Here is a 16,583-nt window from a genome sequence, read left to right as displayed (position 1 = left end):
GAAAGCATTAGAATCATATAGTCTAACCCCCACGTAAACAAATACATGATGTTTATTTATAAAATGATCTTGTCTGTGAGAAACAAAATATTCAACTGTACAAAAATGAACATATGCAGATTCAAGAGAGGTATTAAGATGCCATCTAAGTAAAAATGACCTATCTTACTTAAACTGAAAAAAAACAATGCAAACAATCTGTTTGTCCAGAAGTACTGAGCAGTATTACCTGCGCATTTCGCTTTTCAGGCATGCTAAATAGGAGAACGCAAACAACATGAGAAGATTTCATTGGTACCAACTGCATACCTGGGATATGGTAAGTAATGGAAGAACAACAGATTGGATACTTTGGGTTGGAAAGGGAAGATGTTCTTAACCGTCTGCTGTCTTGCGAACTGTACCAGAAACACCAACGTTGACTAGTGTTACCCCTTTTCAACTTAGCTCCTCTTCACCAATAAGTTTAAATTTCCTTCCTGTATTTCCTATAATCAATCAGCACTCCTAAGACTGACGAGAAAAAATACAGGTCTTCCTGAGTATACTGGTTCGGCATCAATGAATAAAGTATAAAAAGTAAAAATAAAGAACTGGTAAGCTCACTGCTTCTCATGTTTTTACGCCAACCTCAGTAATGTCATAAGTCAATGCTATGCCAAAGGAACGGTGAAATGCAACTACAGACAAGGAAACAAACGCGTCTAAAAAGAGGCATTGCCTCCTAACCAGCCAACTAACTGAATGTGCAGGTAGACAATTAAAAGCATATCACTGAGAATTTTGTTGAAAAAAATCTTGCAATTCTAACTCCTATTTCTGCCTACCTCCTCTAGAGATCCTGGAGGGGGGGGCGGTGGGGAAAGGCACGCCTGTTTTGCCTGTACTTTGAAGATAGCCTGGCTTTCTTCATTTTTTCTTTAAAGACAGCAAGCACTGCAGGGACGTGGAGGGGGGAAAAGAGATAAATCGGGGATACCTGGTTCGGACAATTCTACTTTTCTCCAATAGTGTGTTCCACCTATGGACAGCAAGTCTTAGAAATCATCAACATTCCTTATGTCAAACAGCTGCACTTTCTTACCCTTTTATTTCAGATTATCTTCCTCCCTGATCCTATCAATCAGTACCAGAAGCAGAGTTAGGGCTGTGGTCATAAGATAAATAGTTTGAAGACCTAAATCAGAATTTAGAAGAGCTGCTTTCCTAGGAAACAAGATTTACACATCCATGTATTGTGTGTGTATTCATCTGTTCGAGCCATCCCTCTCAATAGCTTTAAAGCTCTGCCAGCCCCCTCTAAACAGATTTATCGAAACAGTAGAAGTCTCAAAAGATGTTAAATTTCTACAGTTTTCAGGAATGGGGAGAAAACTTATTAATGCCCATGTGGGAAAGGAATGAGGTCTCTCGGTCCTTAGCAGACATCAGATAATTCACACAGGAAAGTATTACGAATGTCCTAAATGCAGAAAAAGGTTGAACAAGGTTTGCAGCTTAGCAGACCTCAGTGAATCTATTTCCAAGCCATTCTCTTTGTCCTGTGGATTTTCTAGAATCCTCTTAAATTCCACATGTCTTATTTCTCTTTCCTTTTCTCTGTCCAAATTATCTGCCAATGCTTCCAAGAACGCAGCTCTTACTACTTCGGTATCTTTCACGGTGACTTTAATTTTAATAATCATAGGGTACGTCAACATACAGCAACTTAAAATTTCCCACTACGCTAATTCAACAACAGCTTTTGTTCCTGTAGGTCACTATTGCTGTAAAGTTATGTTTGTGCGGAACCTTTAATCAGCTTCCAAACTCAAATAAACATATTCAGGCAATTTGTGCCTACAGGACATGCGGCCTACCTGAAAAACAATACTGAAAGTGAAATGGACAGAAACAGGACAAACAGGAGGAAACATGCACAGACAGTCAGAAGGAGAAGAGGCAAATGTGATCCCAGGCTTGTCTCTACCCTCTTCAGAAATACGACAGCAGAAAACCTCTTTTTTGGGTTTTTTTTTGTTTGTTTGTTTTCCAAGTTAGTTATCTGATGGAGGTGATACTTTGTAGTAATCTCTTTTTCACTTGCTGTTACTTCACATACCAAGGTGTCAGAATCTCAATATGTATTCTGCATTCCTCAGTGCTTGTCTCAATAAATATTCGCAACTATCTTTCTGTTGTGGTCCAAACTGTACTCTGGGCTGCAGTGCATGACCAGGAAGTTCCACTCCCTCAGTGGCATCGTTATGAAATTGCTTGCATTTAAGGGAAGTATCACAGCAACAAATGGCGTGGCTCTACACTAATCATCTACTACAGTTCTGCATACAGGAATCTGCTAAAAAGCTCAACAGGGAGGTCTGCCAAGTGTCCCCTGGGACAGCCTTTGTGTAAAAAGGGGTACTTTGGAAGTTAATTAGAGACAATCTGGTTTTCATACTGAGTTTAAAAAAGCCAATTAGAGTCAATGGGAATTCAGACAATTCTCATCCAGATCTGTTTGATATGGTTACTGTTATAATCCAGTTTTTCATAGCAAAGCAGCAAAATGGACATTAAAAGTGACTGAACAGTGAAAGAATCCCGCTTGCTGGAATTCAATTTTCTTACAGCAAACTTATCCCTTGTGTAAGAGCTGTGAAGGCACTGGGGATTAATTAAACAGCGTAAGAAAGATATACTGAACATATGGACACAACAGAACTATAGAATTTGCTAACATTTACCAAGCACATCATTCACACAGTGAAAGGAGACCTCCTTTGTGGAGCACGCTGCCTCACAGCACATGTGAAAAACCCTCGGACACTGCCTTCCTCAAGCACACCCAACAGTGAGGGAACAGCAACAGTCTCCCTTTGAAGACAAATACACGCGCTCAGGAGGTTCACAACTGAACTAGAAGGGGCAGAAATTATGCAGCGGCCATAAACCAAACGACATAACCAGGTTTCCAAATGGTACAGCACTCTGATTGCAAGAGAAGGGCTACGCTGCCCAGTAGAGAGACGTGAAGAGATCCTTCAACTGGGTCTAACACATTCCTGTGCTTTAGCAAAAGGTCATGCAGTACTATCACCGCCGAACCCCAGCTGCAACTGGATCCAGAACAGATCCCCAAGCCTATGTTATGCAAGGAGAAGAGGTCGTGCATACTGTGGGCAGCTAGGATGGGGCTAGGAGTAAGACTTGAGTAACACTGGCAGGAAGCGGGACTGGACCAAGGGTAGGGCTGAGCTGGGACCACCTGACACTACAGACACCTTGCACTTGATGGACTTGCAATCCATCCATTAAAACTTTTCAAAAGATACACATCTCAAAAAGCGTGCTTTAACTTAACTTCATGTAGATCAGAAGTTAAGGGTACCTTACAAAGAACTTCCTACAGAACAAGAATACAGCTTTTTATCCTGGTTAGCGTATCTGGATAAATCCAGACATTTGTACAGACTTTTGTATTACAAGTTCATAATCTTCTGATTCTCCCCACTCCCTCCTTGATGATGTAGCTCCTTGATAGACAAGACCTCCTGTAACTTTTCACAGGACATATAAGAACAAACTCAGACTACTGATTATGTCTGCGCATTATAATACTGTACTTTGCTTCGACTGCACTCTTGAGCCCAGAATCCTACACTTCAGTTGTGTGACCTCTGTTTTAATAATATCGACATCAAACGCTCCCTGCAGGGTTCTAGAAATACCAGCATCTAGCTGGTAATACTAGCATTTACTAGACAGTTCCGACCTCCCTCGAACACTCATGGAATAAGTGGGTTTTCATAACTGTCAGTTTTAACCGTTTCTATCAAATGCAGACCCAAAATACTGCTAATCATGATTTAACTTACAACTTTAGTCTTTAGCTAGCAATGGCAAGATCAGCTGGTGCTTTAATGCAAGCGGCACATGATGCCACCTATCACATTCCAATGTGCAAATAAACGCTCAGTGGATATGAATTTTTGTAATTTTAGGGAAACACATGAGTATTTTCCGTAAAACTGCCACTTCAAAAGTGCTAATTTCATGTAAATATGGATTAAAAAAATTAATTTTAGCAACCTAGAATTTACAGAATATGTAGCAATGAAATGAACACTGTGGCCTGCCTGTATAAGGGAAGAATCAAGAGTTGAAGACATTCAATATGGGACATCATTCAGAATGGCACATGAAACAATATTTTTTCACAAAACAGTGTTTGTACTGCACCAAAATATTTTTTACAGTTAATTTAAAAACAGTAACTCGCAGAGAATTAAACAGTTAGACTCTTACCCTTGTGCATGTACATAATTTCCTTAACATTCATTATGGCAAGGGATGTTTCAGCCTCAGCACTTACTCTGTAAGACTGTGCTCTGCATTAATAGAAACTAAGCTTAGGGCTCTTCCTATCTGAATGCCTCTATTCCTGTTCCCCCTTTCAGCATTAATAGCCAAATCAATTTCCCAATGAGCTGATCTCCTCTAGGATAAAATACATTGAGACCAGCTGAACATAAAGGGGGAAGAAAAAACTCTTCTCTATAGGAAATACATAATGCAGCTTTTATAGCATTCACTGTAAACAAGCAGGCCGATGTGCTAGGCTTGTTTACTGAGAAAAAGCTGCCGTTTCAATCATTTGTAAACGGAAACTATATAAGCATCAGAATAATTTATTGAAAAATAAATACATTTACTAAAACATCCAGTTTGGATAACTTGTTAAAAAGTAAGAGAAGTATCATGTTTCAAATATCCTCGATTTTTGTTGCTTCTTGTGAGTTACTGAGAGACATCTGGCTTCATAGGTATTGTGCCAAAGCCTGTTCCCATTTACATGAATGTAAACATGGTGTAACTACACCGCTTTCATTGTTCAGCTGAGCTTGCCTTGCTGAATGTTCCCACAGGGGAGAAATGAGATATTAAGCATCATTCCTGAAGGTATTCTGATGTGCTTTTTGTCATGTCGTGACTAGAGCTGAAGGCTTTCACTCCTTCACAATCACATGCGATGTTATATCGGCTGTGTTAACTTACCCAAGTGTTCAGGAGAAAGGAGAGACCTGGAGACAGAAGACGGTTAAGCCCAATACCCGACTATCACACACCCAGTCACATACTCCATTATACAACCAGTTAGGATTCCTGCACTAGAGACATCAGAAATGTGAGGAGCTCTGTTCGGTGTTTTGTTTTCTTGGACAGAAGCAAAGAAAGATGTCTTCACTTTACAAAGAAGCCAAACTTTGATGCTGACCTTCCCATCACCAGGTGCTGAAAGCAGCAGAACCACTGTGCTGTCACTGACAGAGAAGAGGTCACTGAGCCTATCTCTGAAGAAAAAGGTAAAACAGATGCATCTGGCAGGCTTAACTATCTTGCGGATCCCTGAGGTTTCCCCTATTCTGCCAAACTTCATGAGAAAATGAAGAGACTCCAAGTCCATCTGTGACATGTAGGAGATGGCTGGGGCTGTGAACTCTTTAATACTGCCAAGAGACAAAGGCGATGGCTTAGTCCCAGAGCCTTTGTGCCCAAAGCCCGAAAGATACCTATGGCGCACAATGTCCAAAGAAAGAAACTGCAATGCTCGTAAAGAAGAGAAGACACAAAATTAAAAAGACCCAACTGATCTACCAGGATTTTGAGGCTTCCTCTGTAGAGAAAAAACTGTTCGGTAAAGCTCTTTATCCAGAGCATTACTGTAACATTTTCATTCATGGTCTGAATGATAAGGCAGGGCAAACCCTCAACAAGTTTGCTGGTGATACTGAACTGGGAAGAGTGGCTGATGCACCAGAAAGCCGTGCTGCAATCCAGAGGGACCCTCAACAAGCCAGAGAAATGGGCTGACAGGAACCTCATGAAGTTCAACAAAGCGATGTGCGCAAGGCTCCTGCTCCTGTGGAAGAAGAAAATAACCCCCATGCACCAGAACATGCTGGGGGCCAAGCAGCTAGAAAGCAGCTTTGCAGAAAAACATCTGGACACCAGGTTGCACATGAGGCAGCAATGTGCCCTTGCCACAAAGAAGGCTAACGGTATCCTGGTCTGCACTAGTAAGAGTGTTGCAGGAAGTTGAAGGAGATGATCCTTCACCTCTACTCAGCACTGGTGAGGCCACATCTGGAGTACTGTGTCCAGCTCTGAGCTCCCTGGTACAAGAGAGACATGGAGCTACTGGAGAGAGTCCAGCGAAAGGCCACTAAGATGATTACGGGACTAGAGCATCTCTTCTATGAGGAAAGGCAGAGAGAGCTTGGACTGCGTAGCCTAGAGAAGATCTCCATCCTTGGAGATACTCAAAAGCCTTCTGGACGTGGTCTTAGGAAATCTGCTTTAGGCGAGCCTGCTTGAGCAGGAGGATTGGACAAGATGACCTCCAGAGGTCCCTTCCAACCTCAACCATCCTGTGGTTCTGTACCTACTTCAAAATGCTAGAAATTACATATGTTATGAATAAATACATGTTCAATTACATGTGTAACCTTTTCACTTCTATTACCTGAAAAAAGCTTCACAGAAAAAAAGAAACCAAATTGACCGGAGCAAGTATATGTATATATTTATATATACAAAACTGTGTCGGAGATAGAATAATAAAAAAAACATATAACACAATAAATACAAATGAGGAATATTTGAAACTTGACTTACTTGTGACTATTTCACTGCCACACACCATGTAAATTTACGCCTTTCCTGTCTTCTTACATCATTCAGAACTTTGTTTTTCATTTTCCTCAGACATAGACAGATTTGGATGATTTATAAAATCTGACAGCAAGCTGTTGCCAATTTTAGTATATACATGATTTAGACCTGTTTTTAGTTTAATTGACATTTTGCTTATTTAAAACACAAAAATCGGCCACCGAGGAAAAAACACTCACTTTTAACAGGATCATGGAAATATTAGCAACAGCAGCCCATAAATCACTAAAAATGATCTTTAGATTCCCAGAGAATGAACAGTCAGTGTGTCAAATAGAATGGAGGTTTGATGGGGAAAGAACATGTATTTCTGGGAACAATTACTTTGCTTCACAAAACCGAGTCTGGTTGTAAAAGGCAGTCCTGTTCTAACATAAGCATGGTTTCTAGTGTTCTACTTAATAATACGGTAAACCAAATATAAGAAAATTAATTCTCAATCATGCAAATGAGCAACAGCACCTTTATCAAATAGAAGAAAAGATTGGCTCCACAAAATCTCACCTTAATGCTGTTAAAGATACTGGTAATTCCACACCACAAATCTCATGAGGAAATAAGGGAGACGTGCAGTTCTAATGCCACACTCCCGGACCACGTCCTTGTCCTCCGTCAGGACAACGACAACAGGGCTGCAACCAGAAAAAGGGGGGAAAAGGGTCATGACAGGGTTAAGCAGGGACTGATACTGCCTGTTTTAAAGAATACCAAGAGTTATTTAACACAATAGAAATACTCTGTCTAAAGCTGAGGTTGCACTAGATAGGTCAGTATTTTGTTTCAGACCAATACATACTAGGCCAATTATATCTGGCCATAGTAACTTGTGGTCATTATTCCTTAACACATGGGTCAGGAGCTGTTTGCGAATTAGAACTTAATCAAGTTTTCCAAAATGCTTTAAAATCACATCAAGAATGGAACTGCGAAGCTGAAAAGTGTGTCACTGCCTTCCCAGAAGGTCTACAAGGCAAGCATTGTCATCTGCTCACAAACACAAGTTATCCCCCTGTCACAGTATCTCAGACATGAGCTGCTCTGTACCTAGTAAAGTAGGTACAGTTGATTTTTATGAGCTTTTAACACATTGAAAGATGGCTAAATCAGGTTTAATCACAATTCATCATCTCAAGAAATGAGGGCCTTTTTTCAGCATCTAAATTGTTTACCTAAATCTTCAGGAAGTCTCAAAATACTGCGCAGCTGGTAGTTTCTCATTTGTGATTTCTCCATACAAATTTAAAGGCCAATCATTTCCCAGTTCTGGTTGCGCTCAGCAGCTGTAAAATTCAGTTTATACTAACTACACATACCAGAACAACTCTCTCCAGAAGAGATGGCTGACCACCAGTGCCCAAACATCACAGAACCTTTTACAAACCTGTTATCTATGGTACCATGACTACCGCAACCCTACCTTGAAGTAGGTGAAATTGAAGAATGGGGTCAGGGGTAAAAAAGAGGTAACATGACACAGCAAGTCAGGGGTAAATGAGAATGGGAGAGTAAACCCTGTGTTTCCTGAGCTCTAGTTTCTTGCTTACTCCCAAGAATGCACCCACATGGAGGTCACCTCTGTCAAACTATTTTTGTTACTGCATGTTTTAAGGTGTTACGCAAAGCTTTTGTTTACAACACTTACCCACCATTAGATCATGCCCTTTGGCTCTACAGCATCCTGTTTAATGCCGCAGGATATCTATGTAACTTGTCTGCTACTGCTTCTTTCCTCTGCGTTTCTGTTTAAGTCTAGGTCCAGTTTTGTTACTACCAGCGTTTTTTTCATATTTTTCATGAAATATCAGTGCAGCTGTCACTGGAGATGGAGTAATCATGTGCATGTCCTCTACTGTCTGCAGAGAACTTAGGTAGATTCTTTTTCCCCTCTTTATGAGTAACAGCGCCATTTGCTTGGTAAATACAATGCAAAATTGGCAAGAGTAATGTGTAAAAACCTGCGGATCAGCACCTATTATTATCATTTCTAAATCCACACGCAACCTGGTTGACCATAATGTGCCCAAGGACGGAGCAAGGTTAAGGCTGCTACAGAGATGAAATCTAAACATCATCAGTGTAATGTAAAACGCGTGTGTGGCAGTAACTGGAGACAGCCATTCACAGTGAGATAAAGCTTTAGGCAGAGAGAGTTCAGCAATCTGGTCATGCTGTTGAGTGGAAAGAGCTACACGCGACTTCAGGCGTGTTGAACGGAACACAAAAAGACGCAGGGCATTTTACCTAGCAAATCAGCATGGGCAGCAAGCAGATATGGTGAATCAGCCTGCAACACTTTAGGAGATTATTTAGGTAATAACAACAGGAGACGTGTACCCCTAAAGCTTACGATGATCACTAGGACAGCATGTCTTCATTATCATTTCCCACTAATATAGTTTTGTGTTTTTTTAACATTGTTTACAATGAAAATATGGTATAAACAAATGCATCAGTCATTAAAAAGAAATATTAGAAGAGATTTTCTGACATGAATTTAATACAGAGCAGATGATCTCAGTAATTTTTGATTTTACTAGTACTAAAGAGCTTGTGCGAAGTGAAATGATATGGAAAATAAAGTATGTGAAACACAAAATAACTTGGCAGCTGGACTGTGGTTCTGGACTCTCTTTGCCAGGCCTGACCATTAAAACTCCATCTCTTCCTTTTCCCTTCTGTCTTCGAACAGATTTTTCAATTCCCTCTTGTTCTGTGGCACAGCTTTAACAGATGGGATAAAGAATGTTGCCAGCCAAACTAGCCTAAAGCTTTACGACAAGAACACTTCCCTGGGCATGGGAGATGAGGGTTTGGATATCTTCTGGATGCAGAAGTTATTGAACCTCAATCTTCTCAATGCTAGATGACTATTCTCATATCATAGTATTAAATAAGTGAGTGTGGGCATCATCACCGTCACATCTCCACAAAACAAACAAACAAACAAAAAGTAGAACCTCTCTGTTCCTTAAAATAAAAGAATGGCTGCAAGCAAGGCATCTCCGAGGTAAAAGCTGCAGAAATGCAATGCACCTAAGCTTGCAGGACTTGTAAATCCGTTGTTGGAAACTTCTATCGAAACCAAGCAGCCCAGGTTCATACAAAGTCCCTGGCAAGCAAGGATGGAAATGAAACAGTGCTGACTCCCAACTGCAGCAGCCACAAGGGACAGTGTCACCTTGCAAAACATCATACAGCCACGCTGCACGGTCCCTGCAAAAAGCTTGTAACAAAAAAAGAAACCCCAGGCCAGTATGTAGCTTAAACAAGGAGCACAGCAAAGCAATGATGCCACCCCTCGATGTAACCGGGTAATCAGTTATTACCCAGTGATTTCTTCTCATCAAGCAGAAGGTCTGTGTAACCTTTCTCTCCCTTCTTAACAGATTATATTGCATTTCTGCAAAAACTGCAGTAACACTGCATTTAAATAAAAATATGTATTTATATTTATGATATTTTTTTGCTCTCTCTGACAAATGTCAGATCATTGCTTAGGTTGCCATGCCACATCCATGGACTCCTTCATCAACATCTTTAAAGGCTTAAAGAAACTTACCAGATCAAAGACGTGGCAAATCATTCAGCTAACACAAATGAAGTACAACTTTGCTTTAGCTCAAAGACTTTTCTTGTGTAGCAAGAGTGACTTGAACTTTAGAGTAAATATCTACCTGTCCGCTGTCAGACTGCAACCAAGGAACAGCTTACCTTGAGCAATAATGCAATGTTTTCACTCAAATCAGGTTTCAAGGAAGGGAGACCGTAAGGAACAATTAGCGTCAAACTGCTACTCACATTACCAAGCCATCTGGTTTCCATTTTTACACTCCTAGCAACATCAGATCATGAGGTTTGGATGAGGCCATCCATTGTGCAGGAGATGCAGATAACTAGCGTGACCTTTCAAATATTGTTCCACTCTTCTCTAGTTTTTCTCCTAAAAATTTTGACAGTGCTGACTAACACAAGAAGTAGCGATTTTATTAAAAAAAAAAAAAAGAAAATTTTACTAGGAAATCCTTTCTTCACTTGTTTTCCTAGCTACTTTGAAAATGGTCCCACTGTTTGCCACTAAGTGATTTTTTAAATTCTAAGAAACACTTAAGTACTTATTTATTACTTGATGAGTGTCATTAAAGAATAATTAAGTAGGACATTTCACCTTCTGTGTGACCTGGGAGATGGAGAGAGAGGAGCTTCTTTACACCTAAAGATGAATTGTATAGGCTTCGTTTTGTACCCGATACTTCCCATACCTAGTTCAATGCTGTTCTTGTGCAAAGACATCTTCTTTAATTGCTTTTAAGCTATCGGGGTTAGTAAACAAATACTGCCCTGATTCAGATAAAGGTATTTTTAACAATCCATGTCACTCCCGGGCTGCTTATGTTTCTTGTGCTATTAACCAGCAGAACAGACGAGTTCTGATGAAGACATCCCAGAAAGTTTAGAAGTCAGGCATTTGCCTCCATGCTAGAGGATTACACTTCCCAAGGTAGCAATGTGCAGCGAGAGAGGCAGCTAGTGAGGTGGAGAACAGGTCAGGGTACAGTCCCAGCACATGTGGCCTGGGTGCCTCATAAAATATTTCATCTCATCTCACTGTCGTGACACATTGATGGCCATTTGTTCTTTCTCAAAACACGTGAAAAAGGATATTTTTCTTGAAATAAATTATGTTCTTTAAAGAATTCCTCCTTTCATATGGGACTAGATATCTTATCCTATATCCATATATCCTATATCCTTTACCATTTTCTTAAACTGTCCAATAGTTGGGAGAAAGAATATGAATATTTTGCACACCTATTTTCAGTAATGATTATCCTTCTGACAACAGGGTACCTAACTTGCCTGGGGATCTAACTGTAGAATAAAAAATAATGCATAAACACTCTAATTTTCAAGAGGAAAGGAATGAGCCATATTTTTGCTTCAAATATTTCTAATGCTAATAATATGCTTTTCACAATATATTGACCTCTTCAGTCATCATAATTCTTAGGCATTATATAATCTGTATTGTATTCCTTGCAACACAATTAATTAAACAATTCCATCATGGTCATACATCAGAAGTGACACAATTAGAAAGTAATCACAAAATAACAATTGTCATCTAACATGTTGTAATCATACAACAGGATCCTATCAAAAGTCCTTATGGTACCATCAAGGTGTATTTACTTTGCTACCAATCTTCTAGACCCTTTTGCTCCTCGGTATCTGATGGCCCATTTACAGTCTAAGTCTCTGCCGATAAGTCTGTTCTAGTGTTCTTTAGAAGAGCTGTTTTGAATGTAAAGCTAAACTGCCGTATACTGGCTTAGTAAGTCTAAACTACCTGAGAACTCCTTAGTTTTCCATTAATTTATTATTATGAAAACTTCAGAAGTGACAGGAGCTAACATGAACTGGATTAACATTCACCTTTCAAATTATCAACCTTTGGGTTGGGGATTAAGTAGTAAAGGGGATTAAGTTGTGAAGAGCTGGATTCAGTGGATTTCACATTACCTGTTATCACTGTAACATGACATCATCAAGCACTATGAAGTTCTCAAGGCACGGAAAGCTCATTCACATCCTGTTCTTTCTGATACTGAAACAGGACTCCTGTCTTCATTTGAAACCTTTAAAAAAATTGTTCATCAGTTAAATTGCCTTTAGTGCAACAGCAACCAAAGGTAAACATCAAAACTGGGCATCGAGTTAAGTATTTCCTTCACTCGGAAACAATGTTTTAAAAACTAGCAAAAGAAATGCATCTAAAACTAGAAGTTTAAACTAAAGTACCCAACAGCAAATGAACTCGCTGCCATTCAAAACTAAATTGAAAGGATGCAGATAATATATGTGCCTGGTGCCATCTCCTGGTAGTTTAGAGGTAAAACCATCACAAATATCTTAAATTTTCCTACATATCCTTTAGAAAAATTTCAGGTCTTCGGGGAAGGGGGAAGAAGACAAAAGAGAGAGAGAGAAGGAGAACTGAATGTTGTTCCATGGAATTAGCTTTCAAAACTCTCAAAATGCACAAAAAGTTATTTCACTGTACATGGGGGCGGTATCTGGATGTAGCCTTCAAGCTAAATGGTGTTCTTACACTGACTTAAAAAAGGAAACACCACATCTCTTTCATTTTCTAGACGAAATAAGTAGTCACCTAAGTAAGCCTAATTTCAAAATACATTCAGTACCACTGATAACATTTAAAATGAAAATTAATTTTAGAAAATTCTACACGGCATTCAAACAAAATGAGGAAGTCCCTTTGAGAAGTCTAATCATCGTATTAGAAGTTATAGTGCAGTTTATTGCCCATACTGACTCATTTTAAAATCAATTTATTTTAATTAATACTTAAAATTCAAGACAATCTTTGCCAGTTGCACCACTCTTTCGTTGCTGTTGATGAAAGAATACAGTATTGCTATTTGAAATAATATCTCACGGTTTATGTTTTAAAACATAGTGTTAGCCCACTTGAAAAGAAATGTTACAGTATTTTACAGCTCACATGAGGTACCTGTACTCATCCTGCAAACTTTAATGCTACAAAGACGGTCGAAAACAAAATTATCCAACAACAAAAACAAAAAAGAAAACAAAATGAGCTTGGTAATAAAACGCCTGTCAAAAAGTGCAGATTTTTACATTAATTCTGGTGTTAATTCCAGATTAAAATAAATCACCAAATGAATCCTGGCTGAGAGCCATGAAGACACAATGGAAAGTAGTAAAGAAGCTCACACACAGCAAAGTGATTTAAAGGTAGCAAAATGATTTAAAGGTTTTGAAGATTTAAAAACAATTCTTAGATAAAGGAACAGCGATGGTACTTGGCTGTGCTGGTGCTCTGTGGCTGTGTCCATGAAAATCTTTTCCTGGGAACCACCCAACTGTCACACCTTCTGATAGCACACAAACTAAACAGCTGACAAAAGTTTCACCAAAAATCATGGAAACTCAGCCAACTGAGAACTGCCTCACCCAGCACGTGATCTACAAATTCCACAAGATGAGCTGAGGAAAAGAGGGAGCAAAGTCTAACCTGCAGAACAAGAATGAGCTCAACATCTGCCATGAATTCTGAGTGCTGGCAACTACAGGGATGGGCGGCATCCACAAACCCTAAGAATCAAATGAATGAATCTATGAATCAAAGCAACGCACAGAAAACAGGAGAGAAGGCGGCAAAAGGGCTAGCTATTTCTGTGGGCTTCTAAGTACAGAATCTCCTTATAAAGTGTGGGAAGAAATGACTCAAAAGAGCTTGAGATCTCCCAGTAAAGGCGAAGCACTAAGGCTCTGCTGGCTAGAGTAAGACTTCCTTTCTCTGCACAGGAAAAACTGGTTTTACTGAGGCTTAATATGAAAATTTGTTAATGTGATATGAGGGCTTTTGTAGCAAACAGAACTTTCATTTTATTATTTTGCTATGCTGGAAGGAGACACCTATCCACATCATCCTGAGGGGGAAAACAAAGAAAAAAAAATAAAAAATGAGCTCTACAAGTGGATTATGTTTTCTAGTCTCCTGAATGACTATGGGAATGTGACCTGGGTTGCCTTAAAAAAAGTGAAGGCGTAACAGTGATTTGGACTGTCCCAGGTACATTGACAATTGCCATGGGGAAGCAATCATTAAATGTTGCAGAAAAGCCAAGCTAAATAGGGGACATTTCCTTCCACAGAATGAAAAAAATTCTGTCATAACATCGAGCTGTAATTGAGAAACAGAGCAATGACTACAGAATCGTAAGAGGCCTAAATTAAATACAACTGGGATTTCACATTCCTTATGAAAATTAGGGTATTAGCATGAGATAATTAAAGCAAGGATAGCCAGCTCATGGTGTGCCAGAACATATAACTCAGCCTGTCATCTTCGTTCCTGAGAGTCCCTCGGAGTTGGTCAGGAAGCAGGCTGTCAGCCACACAAATCATTCGCTAACCCACGGCAGTCTCCCTGCTGTTCTCCCTCGCAAGAGCCCCGCAGCCTTCCTCCTGTCGTGTAGCTGGACGTGCCCAAAACACAGACTATAGGCATCATCATCGCAAGGAGCATGCCCGTTGAGTGACATGACAAAAGGACTTACGTACATATGTCTCCATCATGCCTGACTGGGCTATGGTCAAGCGGTGACTGCAGATTAGTTACGTGACAGATACACACATACTCCCTTTGTGCCTGGGGGATACTGGATTGACCTGGCAGAGAAGCTGGGTGACACCAGCCTAAACGAAGGGAAGAAAATGAAGACAAGGGTTGTGGAGCTTAGGACTTCCAACAGAGAAACAAAGATGAGTTAATTGGAGAATGTGAAGGGAAGAGCAGCAAACACACATTGTCAAATAACTACACCTTCACGCAAGTGAATTATTGGTGGAGAGGAACATCTTAATGACATGAGAAGAAAAAGACAGGTGAAGAGGAACATTCTAGTAGAAGAAATACAATGGTTAAGAACAGACACTACTTCATGGACTTAAAAAGACTGAACTCTTCAAAACTAATGAATCAGCCATGGAAAAATAATGTTTTAAAAGACAAAAGGAAATATTAGGAGCTTTGTACCACAAAAGAAATCCAGAAGTATTGAAATTATGCAGCTCTTACCATTAGATTACATTACAGCATATATAAGAAATGCAAAGAAAAGTAGTGACACATTGTAAAAAGGAAATGTATCTCCCTAAAGAGAGAAAAAATTAACATTCCAAAATGCAAAGAGTTTTGAGTTTGGGTTTTTTTGAGGGGAGGACATCAGGGCAGAAATCAGTGTTACCTGCAATACAGAACTGGGGATAGAGAAGTGATCCAAGACTCTGTGAAATACCGGGTGCCAGGTTCACTGAAGGAAATTTAAAGAGTTTTAACAGAGGTACTGGGGATCACCACCACCCCTCAACACCTCCCAGATGAATCTTGGGAGAAATAAAGAAGATGCAATTAAGTCTGTTGTTGATAAGCATATCTGCCCGGTCATATCAACGACAGCTTTTCAAGCCATCTATACTGAAATACAGTGAAATGAATTTGGTAAACCAAGAAGCATTTGGATTTTTTTCTTCCATTTGGTTTTAAGAGTAAAACAGCTGGAGGATAAACATGTAAGTATTAATCATAAGCTCTACTATTCTTGCCTGGCCTCATGCAACAGGACTTTCAAGCTCTTATATTTATCACAAAAACAAGCAGCTCTCCAAAAACCTCAGAGGAAGCAAAATGTATGAAAAGCCAAGTGGGGAAAAAAAAAAAAGCGGGTTGAGACCATTTTGGGACAGATGAATAAGAGCATGATATTACATAAGGTCTGAAGCAAAACAGCAGATATTCACAGCTCTCTAGCTTCTAAAAGCTGGGCTTTGGATTAAAAATGCTTCCATTACCATAGGCTTTGAAATACACGACTATTACTCAGAAAATATTTTATTCAGAAGACTAATGTGTAACCAAATCACTAGTGATCAAGACCCAGAATAAAGTTCTCTAGGTTAATAACTAAATTATTCGGACTCCTTCAGAACTTTAGCAGATGATTTGAGGACTATACTATTTGTTTTAATCACAGTAGCATGAACCCTGAAGGCAAACCGTACATGCTCCTACAGCAAAAATTGGAACCAACAGAGTATCTCAGCTTTTGAGAAAAAGTATTTTATTATGCCAAAATGAGCTATCGCACCAGTGATTCATTCTTTAAGCAGCTGCCCTACTGCACTGTGTAATGACCATACAGTTTTTATCCTAGGTTTAAAATACTTCTGTTTGGAACATCACTTCATTTTAAGGCTGATCAGTTTCTTTCAAGGTCAATATGGCCATCTAATATGCCTTAGATGATAACGTCTATTTATTC

General features: G+C 39.5%; 1 long non-coding RNA gene across 1 annotated transcript in view; it reads right to left on the bottom strand.

Moving 5' to 3' along the window:
• LOC128910386 (uncharacterized) overlaps positions 1 to 12,350 on the bottom strand; it is a 28,762-nt gene extending 16,412 nt beyond the window's left edge. The window contains exons 1-2 of the long non-coding RNA XR_008466697.1: positions 12,235 to 12,350; positions 7,219 to 7,346 (exon numbers count right to left, since the gene is read on the bottom strand). This is a non-coding gene — a long non-coding RNA (uncharacterized LOC128910386). The remainder of the gene's footprint in view (positions 1 to 7,218; positions 7,347 to 12,234) is intronic.
• Positions 12,351 to 16,583: the final 4,233 nt, after the last annotated feature.

This window comes from Rissa tridactyla, chromosome 5 (assembly GCF_028500815.1).
Source record: "Rissa tridactyla isolate bRisTri1 chromosome 5, bRisTri1.patW.cur.20221130, whole genome shotgun sequence".
Taxonomy (NCBI): domain Eukaryota; kingdom Metazoa; phylum Chordata; class Aves; order Charadriiformes; family Laridae; genus Rissa; species Rissa tridactyla.
Note: the sequence above shows the minus strand (reverse complement) of the source record. Positions and strands in the feature narration are given on the sequence as shown.